Here is a 17,491-nt window from a genome sequence, read left to right on the forward strand (position 1 = left end):
ACCACACACAGAATACTGTGTACAGTACTGGTCAGACCACACATGGAATACTGTGTACAGTACTGGTCAGACCACACATAGAATACTGTGTACACTACTGGTCAAACCACACGTAGAATACTGTGTACAGTACTGGGCAGACCACACATAGAATACTGTGTACAGTACTGGTCAGACCACACATAGAATACTGTGTACACTACTGGTCAAACCACACATAGAATACTGTGTACAGTACTGGCCAGACCACACATAGAATACTGTGTACAGTACAGGTCAGGCCACACATGGAATACTGTGTACAGTACTGGTCAGACCACACATAGAATATTGTGTACAGTACTGGTCAGACCACACATAGAATACTGTGTATAGTACTGGTCAGACCACACATAGAATACTGTGTATAGTACTGGTCAGACCACACATAGAATACTGTGTACAGTACTGGTCAGACCACACATAGAATACTGTGTACAGTACTGGTCAGACCACACATAGAATACTGTGTACAGTACTGGTCAGACCACACATAGAATACTGTGTACAGTACTGGTCAGACCACACATAGAATACTGTGTACAGTACTGGCCAGACCACACATAGAATACTGTGTACAGTACTGGCCAGACCACACATAGAATACTGTGTACAGTACTGGGCACCAGTGTACAATAAAGATATAGTGGAGCTGGAGAGGGTTCAAAGATGGGCAACCAGGGTAATACGGGGAATGGGAGGACTACAGGACCCAGAAAGATTATCAGAATTAGAGTTATTTAGTTTAGAAAAAAGAAGGCTTAGGGGCGACCTAATACCTATGTATAAATATATCAGGGGACAGTACAGAGATCTCTCCATGATCTATTCATACCCAGGACTGTATATATAACAAGGGGGGATTCCTCTACAACTAGAGGAAAGAAGGTTTCTACACCAGCACAGACGGGGGTTCTTTACTGTAAGAGCAGTGAGACTGTGGAATCCTCTGCTGAGGAGGTGGTCATGGGCAACTCTGTAAAAGAGTTCAAAAAGGGGTCTGGATGCATTTTTGGGGAATAATAACATTACAGATTATGTATATTAGATTTATAGGGACAGAACATTGATCCAGGGATTTATTCTGATGCCATATTTGGAGTCGGGAAGGAATTTTTACCTCTAGTATGAGTTTTTTTTTGCCTTCCTCTGGATTAACTCAGTAGGGACTCATTAGGGTTATAGGTTGAACTTCATGGACTCTGGTCTTATTACAACCTTATTAACTATGTTACCCCCATATCTGTAGTCAGTGTGCATGCTATCGCACCCAAACCTATCCCATGTGAACAGTGGTGTTGTATGATAGTGCCAGATCCATTCATCTACTTTACTATTGCCTTGTTAGTTTACACCATGACCAGACTGACCAGCCGGTCCATTCGGACGTGGTCCAAGGGCCCGGCCGGGTAAAGGGCCCGCTGCTGCTGGGGATCCAGGACACTTGTCCAGGATCCCCAGACAGAAAAGCATTGCCTTTCAGGTCCGGCACCTACATTTCTCCTGTGAGCTGCAGGCTGCTGCACTCTAGTTCTAGTCCCCGGCACCAAGTTCTATCAGCTGGGGCAGGGACACTGCCTCTTTAAGAACAGCAATGCTTTCTGGGACAGAAGTGCCGTGCGCACATCTGCTCCCTCCCCTGACGTGTCCCTGCCTCAGCTCCTGTGCTCCGCACCGTCTTCCTTGAGAAAAAGTTCAGCCACAACCCCCGGACATTCCTGGAGCCGCCTGGGCAGAGGAGAGAGCGAAGACAAGAGGCACTGACCTGGTGAGACCCCGTGCCGCTATGTGTCTGCAAAACTGTGTATTTAATCTTTTAATGTGTGCAACTGTCTGCTGTGCTCTGTATCTAAATCCGTTATGTGTGATACTGTCTGCTGAGCCTGTGTATCTAGATCCGTTATATGTGATAGTCTGCTGTGCTCTGTATCTAAATCCGTTATGTGTGATACTGTCTGCTGAGCCTGTGTATCTAAATCCGTTATGTGCAATATTGTCTGCTGAGCCTGTGTATCTAAATCTGTCATGTGTGATACTGTCTACTGATGCTGTGTATCTAATTCTATCATGTGTCATACTACTGCTGAGCTCGGGGCTGGACTGGCAATTAAGCGATAAAGGCCATGTGAGATAGGCCACAATAAGGCTAGGTTCAGACTGCGGAATCTCCGGGCAGAAAAATTTCCGCCCAGAGACCCCGAGTGTGGCCAGCGCTGACTGAATCAGTCGGCGCTAGGACCACGCGGACACTTCAGTCTCCAATAGACTGCAATGTGTTCCGCGAGTATTTCTGCCTGAAGAAAGAGCACCGCCATTCTTCAGGCAGAAATTTCCAAGTGGATTTTCCATTCACAAATTCCGCTTCACAAATTCCGAAGTGTGAATTTGTGAATGGAAACCCATTCACTTCACTGTACATTTTAGCAAGTGGAATTTCCGCCTGCAATTGCAGGTGGAAATTCCGTAGTCTGAACCTAGCCTTAAGGGGCCCTGAGCAGAGGAAAAAGGAGCAGAGGAGTAAGGAGGGTTTAGGGGTATGATGGGGTAAGAGGGATCTGGAGGAGGAGGGGACAGAGGGATCTGGAGGAGGACATAGTGGTGTTGGGACAGAGGGGTCTGGAGGAGGGGACAGAGGGATCTGGAGGAGGACATAGTGGTTTCAGGACAAAGGGGTCTGGAGGAGGGGGCAGAGGAATCTGGAGGAGGACATAGTGGTGTCGGGACAGAGAGGTCTGGAGGAGGGGACAGAGGGATCTGGAAGAAGACATAGTGGTGTCGGGACAGAGGGGTCTGGAGAAGGGGGCAGAGGGATCTGGAGGAAGACATAGTGGTGTCGGGAAAGAGGGGTCTGGAGGAGGGGCAGAGGGATCTGGAGTAGGACATAGTGGTGTCGGGACAGAGGGACCTGGAGGACATAGTGGTGTCGGGACAGAGGGGTCTGGAGAAGGGGGCAGAAGGATCTGGAGGAAGACATAGTGTTGTCGGGACAGAGGGGTCTGGAGGAGGGGACAGAGGGATTTGGAGGAAGACATAGTGGTGTCGGGACAGAGGGGTCTGGAGGAGGGGACAGAGGGATCTGGAGGAGGACATAGTGGTGTCGGGACAGAGGGGTCTGGAGAAGGGGGCAGAGGGATCTGGAGGAAGACAGTGGTGTCGGGACAGAGGGGTCTGGAGAAGGGGGCAGAGGGTTCTGGAGGAGGACATAGTGGTGTCGGGATAGAGGGGTCTGCAGGAGGGGTCAGAGGGATCTGGAGGACATAGTGGTGTCAGGACAGAGGGATCTGGAGGACATAGTGGTGTCGGGACAGAGGGGTCTGGAGGAGGGGACAGAGGGATCTGGAGGAGGACATAGGGGTGTCGGGACAGAGGGGTCTGGAGGAAGACATAGTGGTGTCGGGACAGAGGGTCTGGAGGAGGGGGCAGAGGGATCTGGAGGAAGACATAGTGGTGTCGGGACAGAGGGGTCTGGAGGAGGACATAGTGGTGTCGGGACAGAGGGGTCTGGAGGAGGGGACAGAGGGATCTGGAGGACATAGGGGTGTCGGGACAGAGGGGTCTGGAGGAAGACATAGTGGTGTCGGGACAGAGGGTCTGGAGGAGGGGGCAGAGGGTCTGGAGGAGGGGGCAGAGGGATCTGGAGGAGGACAAAGTGGTGTCGGGACAGAGGGGTTTGGAGGAGGACATAGTGGTGTCGGGACAGAGGGGTCTGGAGGAGGGGACAGGGGATCTGGAGGAGGACATAGCGGTGTCGGGACAGAGGGGTCTGGAGGAGGGGACAGAGGGATCTGGAGGAGGACATAGTGGTGTCGGGACAGAGGGGTCTGGAGGAGGGGGCAGAGGGATCTGGAGGAGGACATAGTGGTGTCGGGACAGAGGGGTCTGGGGGGATAGAGAGGTCTGAAGGAGGATTTAGGGGTCTGAGGGAAAATTGGTCTGGAGGAGGATTTAGGGGTGCAGGGGACAGATAGGTGTTAGGAATATATTTAGGGGGCACAGTATCTGGCAGGGGGTTATAATGATTATCTTCTTATGGAGGATGAGGATCTGCGGACAAAGTGAGAACCTATGATCTGCTTGTGTCACACTCTGCAGAGAAGATGGAGCTTGTAGAAGTCATGGCGTCTGGACCAGATAAAGAAGAAAAGAAGACAACAGAGAAGACATCACTCAGGTCACTGATATCATTGTGTGTTCTGACTGTCCCATCAGAGCTGTAGTCACTGATATCGTGTGTTCTGTCTGACTGTCCCATCAGCCGGAGTCTATTGTAAGTTCTGCAGGGATGATGGGTGATAATGTACTCCAACCTGTGGCTTTGCAGCTATTACAAAACTACAACTCCCATCATGCCTAGAGCTCTCCAGCATAGTCCAAAATGATGGGAGTTGAGAGGTCAGGCAGGAACACTGGGTTGGCACAATCCTTTGTAGTGGACACTATTATGTTTTAACGGTCTCCTGTATGGTACAGCTATGTACTGAGCACACAGCCTATGTACTACTATACATGGCACACAGTGTGTGGCACTAGTATACCCTAGGGGCACATTGTGTTACATTATTATATCCTATATATCCGGGCAGCACAGTGTGTGACATTATTATATCCACAATAGGTGGAGGTCAGCACTTCCCTAGTTGTGGTGCACGTGGATGGATCAGGCCCAGAACATAGTAGAGAAGTAATCCCAGCACTCACCATATGTTCAGGGATATGCAATAAACTACATTGAATATATGGTAAGTGCTGGAATTACTTCTCTACAATTATTATTGGTGGCACAGTGTGGGGCACTGTTAAACCTGGTGGCACAGTGTGCAGCACTGGTATATCTAGGAGGCACAGTGTGCAGCACTGGTATATCTAGGAGGCACAGTGTGCAGCACTGTTAAACCTGGTAGCACAGTGTGCAGCACTGGTATATCTAGGAGGCACAGTATGCTGCACTGGTATATCTAGGAGGCACAGTGTGCAGCACTGGTATATCTAGGAGGCACAGTGTGCAGCACTGGTATATCTAGGAGGCACAGTGTGCAGCACTGGTATATCTAGGAGGCACAGTGTGCGGCACTGGTATATCTAGGAGGCACAGTGTGCGGCACTGGTATATCTAGGAGGCACAGTGTGCGGCACTGGTATATCTAGGAGGCACAGTGTGCGGCACTGGTATATCTAGGAGGCACAGTATGCTGCACTGGTATATCTAGGAGGCACAGTGTGCAGCACTGGTATATCTAGGAGGTACAGTGAGCAGCACTGGTATATCTAGGAGGCACAGTGTGCGGCACTGGTATATCTAGGAGGCACAGTGTGCGGCACTGGTATATCTAGGAGGCACAGTGTGCGGCACTGGTATATCTAGGAGGCACAGTGTGCGGCACTGGTATATCTAGGAGGCACAGTGTGCGGCACTGGTATATCTAGGAGGCACAGTGTGTGGCACTGGTATATCTAGGAGGCACAGTGTGCGGCACTGGTATATCTAGGAGGCACAGTGTGTGGCAGTGTTAAATCCTGGTGGCATATAGAGTATGTAGCATTTTATAATTGCCCCCCACCCCTTCTTTGGTGATAGGGATGTTAGGGACCCGCTACGTACAGGTGGCCGTGACGTGGCTAGTGGGCTTGCACTTCATGATCATCAAGGACACTAACGACCCATAAGTGTAATACATTTTGCTGAAGATCACTGTGCATGTTGTAGATGTGCGACCATTTCTGAGTTATTTCTCTATTTGAATTCACAATATATATACACAACATATATATATACTAAAAACATTTTTTTATTTTTTGTGCTGGGGTGAGACATGAGGAGGGATTTTGGTGGAATGGGGGCGATGCCATGGCAGAGTCTTGCAGAGTCTTCTTTGATGTACAAGAAGATTTGATTTGTTATTAAAACTTTTTTCACATTCGGAACATGAAAATGGCTTCTCTCCTGTGTGAGTTTTTTCATGTTTAACAAGATGCGATTTCTGAATAAAACATTTTCCACATTCTGAACATGAAAATGGCTTCTCCCCTGTGTGAGTTCTTTGATGTACAAGAAGATTTGATTTGTTAGAAAACATTGCCCACATTCTGCACATGAAAATGGCTTCTCCCCTGTGTGAGTTCTTTGATGTTGAATAAGATATGCTTTCAAAGTAAAACATTTCCCACATTCTGAGCATGAATATGGTTTCCTTCCCTGTATGAGCTCGTTGATGTCCATCATTCCTTCTGTGACCTTTATTTTGTTGAACATCCTGTGATGACTGAGAAGACAGGACCTGTATATAAGGATGAGATGACAGATCTTGGCTGTGAAGGGCTGAGGGTGTATCTGGGATAATGGAATGTTCTTCATATGTATCTTGTGTGATATCATCATCTGCTTTATAATCTGAAGATATAAGATTCTCCTCTGATCTCCTGCTACAAGAATCTGCAGAGAATAACACAGATTTTATTATCAGTATTAACCCCTTAACTACACAGGAAATTTAAGCTTTTGCGTATTCAAGAGCCAAAAATCCTATTTTGCCAAAAGTCTTGTTTCTTGCGGCGCCGATCATTCATTCACTGTGCGGTAAAATTATTTGTCAGGTGAATACGATCACTACGATACCTAATTTTCTTGGTTTTTGTTACGCTTTTCTACTTTGTAACCCCTTAAAGGGGCACTCCACTGCCCCAGTAAAATGTTCTCAAAAGTCGGGGGTCGTCTTATACGCCGGGATGCCCAGAGTATGGATTATCCATAACCCGGGTGTCCCGTCCGAGATTAATTACCCCCGTCACATTTGGGACATCTCTGTCCCCTTAAGGATCCAGCCAATTTCCACTGTAGGACCAGAGCGTTTTTTGCACATCTGACCACTGTCACTTCAAGCATTAATAACTCTTTTACCTTTCATTCTGATTCCGAGATTGTTTTTTCGTGACATATTCTACTTTATGTTATTGCTAAATTTTTGTTGATACTTGCATTATTTCTTGGTGAAAAATTCCAAAATTTGATGAAAAAAATTAAAATTTTGCATTTTTCTAACTTTGAAGCTCTCTGCCTATAAGTAAAATGGATATTCCAAATAAAGTTTATATTGATTCACATATACAATATGTCTGCTTTATGTTGGCATCATAATGTTGACATGTTTTTACTTTTGGAAGACATCAGAGGGCTTCAAAGTTCAGCAGTAATTTTCCAATTTTTCACAACATTTTCAAAATCGTAATTTTTCAGGGACCAGTTCAGTTTTGAAGAAATTTACACCCACTGGTGTTTGACAGATCTTTGGAACAGTGGACTGTGCAACAGACACCTGTGGGGCGTAAATGCTCACTGTACCCCTTATTACATTCCGTGAGGGGTGCAGTTTCCAAAATGGGGTCACATGTGTGGGGGGGGGGGCATTGTTCTGGCACCATGGGGGCTTTGTAAACCAACGTGGGCTTCAATTCCGGATACATTTTCTCTTCAAAATCACAATGTCGTGCCTTCTCTTCTGAGCATTGTAGTTCGCCCGCAGAGCACTTTACATCCACTTATGGGGTATGTTCTTACTCAGAGGAAATGGGGCTACAAATTTTAGGGGGGCTTTATATCCTATATTCCCTTGTGAAAATGAAAAATTTAGGGTAACACCAGCATTTTAGTGAATTTTTTTTTTATTTTTAGTTTTCCCATCCAAATTTAACGAAAATTCGTCAAACAACTGTGGGGTGTTAAGGCTCACTATACCCCTTGTTACATTCCGTGAAGGGTGTAGTTTCCAAAATGGGGTCCCATCTGGGTATTTATTATTTTACATTTATGTCAGAACTGCAGTAAAATCAGCCACCCCTGTGCAAATCACCAATTTAGGACTCAAATGTACATGGCGCTCTCTCACTCCTGAGCCTTGTTGTGCGCCCGCAGAACATTTTACACCCACATATGGGGTATTTCCGTACTCAGGAGAAATTGCGTTACAAATTTTGGGGGTCTTTTTTTCCTTTTACCACTTGGGAAAAAGTAAAAAGTATGGGACAACATAAGCATGTTAGTGTAAAAAAAAAAATTATAATAATTTACACTAACAGGCCCTAAACTGTTTCCTTGAAATACGACAGGGTACCGAAGTGAGAGAGCGCCATGAGCATTTGAGGACTAAATTAGGGATTGCATAGGGGTGGACATAGGGGTATTCTACGCCAGTGATTGCCAAACAGGGTGCCTACAGCTGTTGCTAAACTCCCAACATGCCTGGACAGTCAGTGGCTGTCCGGAAATGCTGGGAGGCTCCGTTTTGGAAACACTGCCGTACGAAACGTTTTTCATTTTTATTGGGGGGGACAGGGTAAGGGGGTGTATATGTAGTGTTTTACCCTTTATTATGTGATAGTGTAGTGTAGTGTTTTTAGGGTAAATTCGCACTGGCGGGGGTTTACAGTGAGTTTCCCGCTAGGAGTTTGTGCTGCGGCGAAAAATTTGCCGCAGCTCAAACTTGAAGCAGGAAACTCACCCGTGTGAATGTACCTTCTGTAACATGGGGGAGTAAACCTCCAGCTGTTTCAAAAGTACAACTCCCAGCATGTACTTACAGACTGTGCATGGAAAACCTTCAGTTAAGTTCTGTTACCTAACTCACTATTTTCCAACCAGTGTGCCTCCAGCTGTTGCAAAACTACAACTCCCAGCATGTACTAATCGCCGAAGGAAGATGTAGCTATGCAACAGCTGGAGGTACGCAACTACAACTCCCAGCATGCCGAGACAGCTGTTTGGGCATGCTGGGATTTGTAGTTTTGCAACATCTGGAGGGCTTCAGTTTAGAGACCACTGCACAGTGATCTCCAAACTGTGGCCCTCCAGATATTGCAAAACTACGAATCCCAGCATGCCCAAACAGCTGTCTGGGCATGCTGGGAGTTGTAGTTTTGCAACATCTGGAGGGCTACAGTTTAGAGATCACTGTATAGTGGTCTTAAACTGTAGCCCTCTAGATGTTGCTAGGCAACTCACCGGCTTCCGTAGGGACTGAAGGGGACCGTCGCCATTCGCCGCCCACTGCCTCCGCCAATAGGAAGTGGACCTTTGGCACCGGTCCCCTTCGGTTTCCCCGTTCTGCCCCGCCTATTGTGGGTGGGCAGAACGGGGAAACCGAAAGTTAACCCCCTGCCCCCGATCTGCTATTGGTCGCCGCTTCTAGATGACCAATAGCAGGGATAGGAGGGGTGGCACCCCTGCCACGTCACTCCTATCCCTTCAGGGGGATCGTGGGTGTCTTGGACAACCCCAATCCCCCTTATTTTACGGGTCACCACAGACCCGTATGACCTGGAATAGCCGCAAATCGCCGCTCTGATGACCCCCCCCTGGGCATTTGCACGGGGTGCCTGCTGATAAATATCAACACTCACCCCGGTCCAGTCCCCGCCCGATGGGGACCGGAATTCCCACGGGCGTACAGGAAAGCCCTGTGTCCTTAACTACCAGGAAGCCAGGGCGTACCCATACGCCCTGGGTCCTTAAGAGGTTAAAAACACAGGGGCTTGGGAGGTAGTGCACGCAGAGACGTCACTGACGTCCTGTGCGCCCATGGAAACAGCAGAACGGAGCGGAGCAGCGAGGATGCGTGCGCATGGTAAGTTACCAGCATGTCATCTTCGGTGCTCTGACCACCGCTCCTCCGGTCCCGGAACCTACTGCTATGGCTGATAGGCCACAGCAGTAGATTGTGACCCCTGACCAGAGAAGTGGTGGTCGGAGCACTGAAGTGGGGCTGTACACAGGCATGCAGCCTCCAGCCATACACTGTATATGTATGTCTGTGGGGGCCACTGCCTACCAAATGTGGGGGAACTATACTGCAAACCTAATGTGGGGGAACTACAACCTAGTGTGGGGGAACTACAACCTAATGTGGGGGAACTACAACCTAATGTGGGGGAACTATACTGACAACCTAATGTGGGAGAACTATGCTGACAACCTAATGTGTGTGTGTGTGGGGGGGGGGGACTATGCAAAAAACCTAATGTGGGGGAAGTATACTGACAACCTAATGTGAGGGAAGTATGCGGACAACCTAATGTGAGGGGAACTATACTGACAACCTAATGTAGTGGGAACTATGCTGCCTACCTAGTATGAGGGAACTATGCTGCCTACCTAGTATGAGGGAACTATGCTGCCTACCTAGTGTGGGGGAAACAAAAGCAAAGGTACAGTACATCGCAATAGAGGGGTAGTCTTATACGGCGAGTACATCCCAAACTCTATATTTTAACTGCAACAGTTGGGCGTCGTCTTATACGTGGGAAAGTAGGGTAAGTACTTTTATGACTTATTTTGTCCACAGGTACCCCTTGCACGTAAGTTCTGCATGAGGGGTACCCGCAGACATACTTTTACCCTTTGGGAGTACAGTCGCGAAAAAGGTTGAGAAAAGGTTGGGGGACTTGTATGTTTGCTTAAAGGAGTACTCCGGCGCGCACTTTTTTCCTTTTATCCCGTCCGGGCTGCAAAATAAAAGAAAACACACTTTCTCTTACCTGCCAACGAGCCCCCGGAGCTCCGGTACACTCCAGTACAGGTGTTGGGTCCCCGGGCTGTATTCTTCTTACTTCCTGTTAGCCCGGCACGTCACATGGAGCTTCAGCCTATCACCAGCAGAGGCGGGACATCACTGCTGCCGGTGATAGGCTGAAGCTCCGTGTGACGTGCCGGGCTAACAGGAAGTAAGAAGAATACAGCCCGGGGACCGAACACCTGTACCGGAGTGTACCGGAGCTCCGGGGGCTCGTTGGCAGGTAAGAGAAAGTGCGTTTTCTTTTATTTTGCAGCCAGGACGGGATAAAAGGAAAAAAGTGCGAGACGGAGTACTCCTTTAAACAAATCGATGGAGTACATATGTACTCCATCGATTTGTTTAAAGGAGTACTCCGTCTCGCACTTTCTATCACTGCATCTATCAGTCACACCTGCGGGGGTCCAGCCCCTGGGCCCCCTGAGATTTCCCTGCAGCAGTGAGATAACAAGGGTCCCAGGTTTAGAATGATCCGAGAAAAGGGCCAGACTGGTGGTCACTTTTGGAATCTAGTGTCATTTAGGATTGAGAAAGACAAAAGCTCCTGAAGATTTCTGGCCAAATCTCATCTTGTATAATTTCGGAGAGTCCACGAGAGAATTATTCCAGCGCACTTCTTCCAGACATGAGCTGCTCTGCCACAGAGTGAGAAAAGACAGGGAGATTAAAGGGGTACTTCCCTGCCCAAGAATTTGGAACATTTAGTACTGAGCACTGAGTGTGGGCTGTGGGGGTCATGACATCACAATATACCTACTCAATGAAAGTCTATGGGAGGGGGCGAGACGGTATTAAGGAAAAGCCTAAAACAGGATAAAGGAATGAAGTGAAGTCAGGACCGGGATCAGGAAACAGAGAGCATGTGGGACAGGTCAGGGTCATACATGGGTCATCACAACCAGGAACAACAGGAGAGTGTCTGAAGATCAGAGACCATTCAAGGGTAAAGCCATACAGAACTGTAGTAGATTAAATAGCCAGGACCCAGCAGGGAAAGGGCTGGTTAATTAGCTGGTAGCCATGGAACCAGTTGCTGTTTGATGAGAAATAAGTAGTGGATCGGGAGAAGGGAGAGGACCCTAGTTATGTCACTATATCCATCCTCCAAAGACTCTTCTGCTATCTAGTATATGTCTCCATGTTGTGTTATCTGGTATATGTCTCCATGTTGTGTATTGTGTTATCTGGTATATATCTCCATGTTGTGTATTGTGTTATCTGGTATATGTCTCCATGTTGTGTATTGTGTTATCTGGTATATGTCTCCATGTTGTGTATTGTGTTATCTGGTATATGTCTCCATGTTGTGTATTATGTTATCTGATATATGTCTCCATGTTGTGTATTGTGTTATCTGGTATATGTCTCCATGTTGTGTATTGTGTTATCTGGTATATGTCTCCATGTTGTGTATTGTGTTATCTGGTATATGTCTCCATGTTGTGTATTGTGTTATCTGGTATATGTCTCCATGTTGTGTATTGTGTTATCTGGTATATGTCTCCATGTTGTGTATTGTGTTATCTGGTATATGTCTCCATGTTGTGTATTGTGTTATCTGGTATATGTCTCCATGTTGTGTATTGTGTTATCTGGTATATGTCTCCATGTTGTGTATTGTGTTATCTGGTATATGTCTCCATGTTGTGTATTGTGTTATCTGGTATATGTCTCCATGTTGTGTATTGTGTTATCTGGTATATGTCTCCATGTTGTGTATTGTATTATCTGGTATATGTCTCCATGTTGTGTATTGTATTATCTGGTATATGTCTCCATGTTGTGTATTGTGTTATCTGGTATATATCTCCATGTTGTGTATTGTGTTATCTGGTATATGTCTCCATGTTGTGTATTGTGTTATCTGGTATATGTCTCCATGTTGTGTATTGTGTTATCTGGTATATGTCTCCATGTTGTGTATAGTGTTATCTGGTATATGTCTCCATGTTGTGTATTGTGTTATCTGGTATATGTCTCCATGTTGTGTATTGTGTTATCTGGTATATGTCTCCATGTTGTGTATTCTGTTATCTGGTATATGTCTCCATGTTGTGTATTGTGTTATCTGGTATATGTCTCCATGTTGTGTATTGTGTTATCTGGTATATATGTCTCCATGTTGTGTATCGTGTTATCTGGTATATGTCTCCATGTTGTGTATTGTGTTATCTGGTATATGTCTCCATGTTGTGTATTGTGTTATCTGGTATATGTCTCCATGTTGTGTATTGTGTTATCTGGTATATGTCTCCATGTTGTGTATTGTGTTATCTGGTATATGTCTCCATGTTGTGTATTGTGTTATCTGGTATATGTCTCCATGTTGTGTATTGTGTTATCTGATATATGTCTCCATGTTGTGTATTGTATTATCTGGTATATGTCTCCATGTTGTGTATTGTGATATCTGGTATATGTCTCCATGTTGTGTATTGTGTTATCTGGTATATGTCTCCATGTTGTGTATTCTGTTATCTGGTATATATCTCCATGTTGTGTACTGTGTTATCTGTTATATGTCTCCATGTTGTGTATCGTGTTATCTGGTATATGTCTCCATGTTGTGTATTGTGTTATCTGGTATATGTCTCCATGTTGTGTATTGTGTTATCTGGTATATATGTCTCCATGTTGTGTACACATAGGGATATTTCATGTCCATATTGCAGAAGTAGTATCACATTAGTTTGCATTTTGGCTGAAAGGATGAATATACAGCAAGAAAGAGACAGGACAGATAGATTAAAGAATCTGTGACCCTTCTCTGTATTTAGTGGTTACTAATCACCTGGGTGGTTACCTGTAGGAATGTCCTCCTTATACTGCTCATCACCGCTCACATCTGTCTCTTCTTCTTCCTTTATATCTGTAGCATTAATATAGATCAGAACTTTCCCTGTAGGAATGTCCTTCTTGTACTGCTGATCACCGCTCATATCTGTCTCTTCTTCTTCCTTCATATATGAAGGATTAATATAGATCAGACCTTTCCCTGTAGGAATTTCCTTCTTGTACTGCTGATCACCGCTCATATCTGTCTCTTCTTCCTTTATATCTGTAGCATTAAAATTGTTCAGATCTTTCCCTGTAGGACTGTCCTCCTGATACTGCTCATTACCGCTCATATCTGTCTCTTCTTCTTCCTTTATATCTGTAGCATCAAAATTGTTAACATCTTTCCCTGTAGGAATGTCCTCCTTATACTGCTCATCACTGCTCACATCTGTCTCTTCTTCTTCTTTCCTTAAGTCTGTAGTATTACTATAGATCAGATCTTTCTCTGTAGGAATGTCCTCCTTATACTGCTCATCACCGATCACATCTGTCTCTTCTTCTTCCTTCATATCTGTACGATTAATATTGATCAAATCTTTCTCTGTAGGAATGTTCTTCGTATACTGCTCATCACCGCTCACTTCTGTCTCTGTAGCATTAGTATTGTTTGGATCTTCTCCCTGATTCATAAGATATGAAACAAATATTGTAAAGGTCATCAGACAGTAGGGGAAGTCACATGGGATGTTATAGATGAGCAGGAGATGAGGACTCATGGAGGGTGAGGAGACTGACCACAAGAGCTTCACAGCCCTTCTACAGATCATAGGGAATATTTCCATCTACCTGATCATCCTGTGGAAGAAGAGGGCGGGGACACCTCTCTGGTGCTGTTCTCTTACTGGATCTGACTGTAGGGAACACATACAGAGACTGAATTCATTCTTTACATACAAATAATGAGAGGACGTGTGTATATAGTCATGTCTATTACCTGGTGATGTGAGGGGCTGCTGATCCTCCATCATGACCTGATCCTTGTACTGATCCTTGTGTCCTTCTACATACTCCCACTCCTCCATGGAGAAATAGACCGCCACGTCCTGACACCTTATAGGAACCTGACACATAATGATACAGTCATCACCCCGACCCCTCCAGTGGTGTTACTGTATAATGTCCCAGCATTCCCAGCAGTGTCACCTCTCCAGTCATCACCAGACCCCTCCATTACTGTATAATGTCCCAGCATTCCCAGCAGTGTCACCTCTCCAGTCATCACTAGACCCCTCCATTACTGTATAATGTCCCAGCAGTGTCACCTCTCCAGTCATCACCAGACCCCTCCATTACTGTATAATGTCCCAGCAGTGTCACCTCTCCAGTCATCACCAGACCCCTCCATTACTGTATAATGTCCCAGCAGTGTCACCTCTCCAGTCATCACCAGACCCCTCCATTACTGTATAATGTCCCAGCAGTGTCACCTCTCCAGTCATCACCAGACCCCTCCATTACTGTATAATGTCCCAGCAGTGTCACCTCTCCAGTCATCACCAGACCCCTCCATTACTGTATAATGTCCCAGCAGTGTCACCTCTCCAGTCATCACCAGACCCCTCCATTACTGTATAATGTCCCAGCAGTGTCACCTCTCCAGTCATCACCAGACCCCTCCATTACTATATAATGTCCCAGCAGTGTCACCCATTCAGTCATCACCAGACCCCTCCATTACTGTATAATGTCCCAGCAGTGTCACCTCTCCAGTCATCACCAGACCCCTCCATTACTGTATAATGTCCCAGCAGTGTCACCTCTCCAGTCATCACCAGACCCCTCCATTACTGTATAATGTCCCAGCAGTGTCACCTCTCCAGTCATCACCAGACCCCTCCATTACTGTATAATGTCCCAGCAGTGTCACCTCTCCAGTCATCACCAGACCCCTCCATTACTATATAATGTCCCAGCAGTGTCACCTCTTCAGTCATCACCAGACCCCTCCATTACTGTATAATGTCCCAGCAGTGTCACCTCTCCAGTCATCACCAGACCCCTCCATTACTGTATAATGTCCCAGCAGTGTCACCTCTCCAGTCATCACCAGACCCCTCCATTACTGTATAATGTGCCAGCAGGGTCACCTCTCCAGTCATCACCAGACCCCTCCATTACTGTATAATGTCCCAGCAGTGTCACCTCTCCAGTCATCACCAGACCCCTCCATTACTGTATAATGTCCCAGCAGTGTCACCTCTCCAGTCATCACCAGACCCCTCCATTACTGTATAATGTCCCAGCAGTGTCACCTCTCCAGTCATCACCAGACCCCTCCATTACTGTATAATGTCCCAGCAGTGTCACCTCTCCAGACATCACCAGACCCCTCCTTTACTGTATAATGACCCAGCAGTGTCACCTCTCCAGTCATCACCAGACCCCTCCATTACTGTATAATGTCCCAGCAGTGTCACCTCTCCAGTCATCACCAGACCCCTCCATTACTGTATAATGTCCCAGCAGTGTCACCTCTCCAGTCATCACCAGACCCCTCCATTACTGTATAATGTACCAGCAGTGTCACCTCTCCAGTCATCACCAGACCCCTCCATTACTGTATAATGTCCCTGCAGTGTCACCTCTCCAGTCATCACCAGACCCCTCCATTACTGTATAATGTCCCAGCAGTGTCACCTCTCCAGACATCACCAGACCCCTCCATTACTGTATAATGTCCCAGCAGTGTCACCTCTCCAGTCATCACCAGACCCCTCCATTACTGTATAATGTCCCAGCAGTGTCACCTCTCCAGTCATCACCAGACCCCTCCATTACTGTATAATGTCCCAGCAGTGTCACCTCTCCAGTCATCACCAGACCCCTCCATTACTGTATAATGTCCCAGCAGTGTCACCTCTCCAGTCATCACCAGACCCCTCCATTACTGTATAATGTCCCAGCAGTGTCACCTCTCCAGTCATCACCAGACCCCTCCATTACTGTATAATGTCCCAGCAGCGTCACCTCTCCAGTCAGCACCAGACCCCTCCATTACTGTATAATGTCCCAGCAGTGTCACCTCTCCAGTCATCACAAGACTCCTCCATTACTGTATAATGTCCCAGCAGTGTCACCTCTCCAGTCATCACCAGACCCCTCCATTACTGTATAATGTCCCAGCAGTGTCACCTCTCCAGTCATCACCAGACCCCTCCATTACTGTATAATGTCCAGCAGTGTCACATCTCCAGTCATCACCAGACCCCTCCATTACTGTATAATGTCCCAGCAGTGTCACCTCTCCAGTCATCACCAGACCCCTCCATTACTGTATAATGTCCCAGCAGTGTCACCTCTCCAGTCATCACCAGACCCCTCCATTACTGTATAATGTCCCAGCAGTGTCACCTCTCCAGTCATCACCAGACCCCTCCATTACTGTATAATGTCCCAGCAGTGTCACCTCTCCAGTCATCACCAGACCCCTCCATTACTGTATAATGTCCCAGCATTCCCAGCAGTGTCACCTCTCCAGTCATCACCAGACCCTTCCATTACTGTATAATGTCCCAGCAGTGTCACCTCTCCAGTCATCACCAGACCCCTCCATTACTGTATAATGTCCCAGCATTCCCAGCAGTGTCACCTCTCCAGTCATCACCAGACCCCTCCATTACTGTATAATGTCCCAGCAGTGTCACCTCTCCAGTCAACACCAGACCCCTCCATTACTGTATAATGTCCCAGCAGTGTCACCTCTCCAGTCATCACCAGACCCCTCCATTACTGTATAATGTCCCAGCAGTGTCACCTCTCCAGTCATCACCAGACCCCTCCATTACTGTATAATGTCCCAGCAGTGTCACCTCTCCAGTCATCACCAGACCCCTCCATTACTGTATAATGTCCCAGCAGTGTCACCTCTCCAGTCATCACCAGACCCCTCCATTACTGTATAATGTCCCAGCAGTGTCACCTCTCCAGTCATCACCAGACCCCTCCATTACTGTATAATGTCCCAGCATTCCCAGCAGTGTCACCTCTCCAGTCATCACCAGACCCTTCCATTACTGTATAATGTCCCAGCAGTGTCACCTCTCCAGTCATCACCA

At 46.8% G+C, this 17,491-nt stretch overlaps 1 pseudogene; it reads right to left on the reverse strand.

Annotated features, from left to right (window-relative positions):
- Nucleotides 1-13,564, reverse strand: part of LOC130298229 (zinc finger protein 850-like) — a 185,923-nt pseudogene extending 172,359 nt beyond the window's left edge.
- Between the last annotated feature and the right edge of the window lie 3,927 nt (nucleotides 13,565-17,491).

The sequence above is a fragment of the Hyla sarda genome (genome assembly GCF_029499605.1).
Source record: "Hyla sarda isolate aHylSar1 chromosome 1 unlocalized genomic scaffold, aHylSar1.hap1 SUPER_1_unloc_6, whole genome shotgun sequence".
Lineage (NCBI taxonomy): Eukaryota > Metazoa > Chordata > Amphibia > Anura > Hylidae > Hyla > Hyla sarda.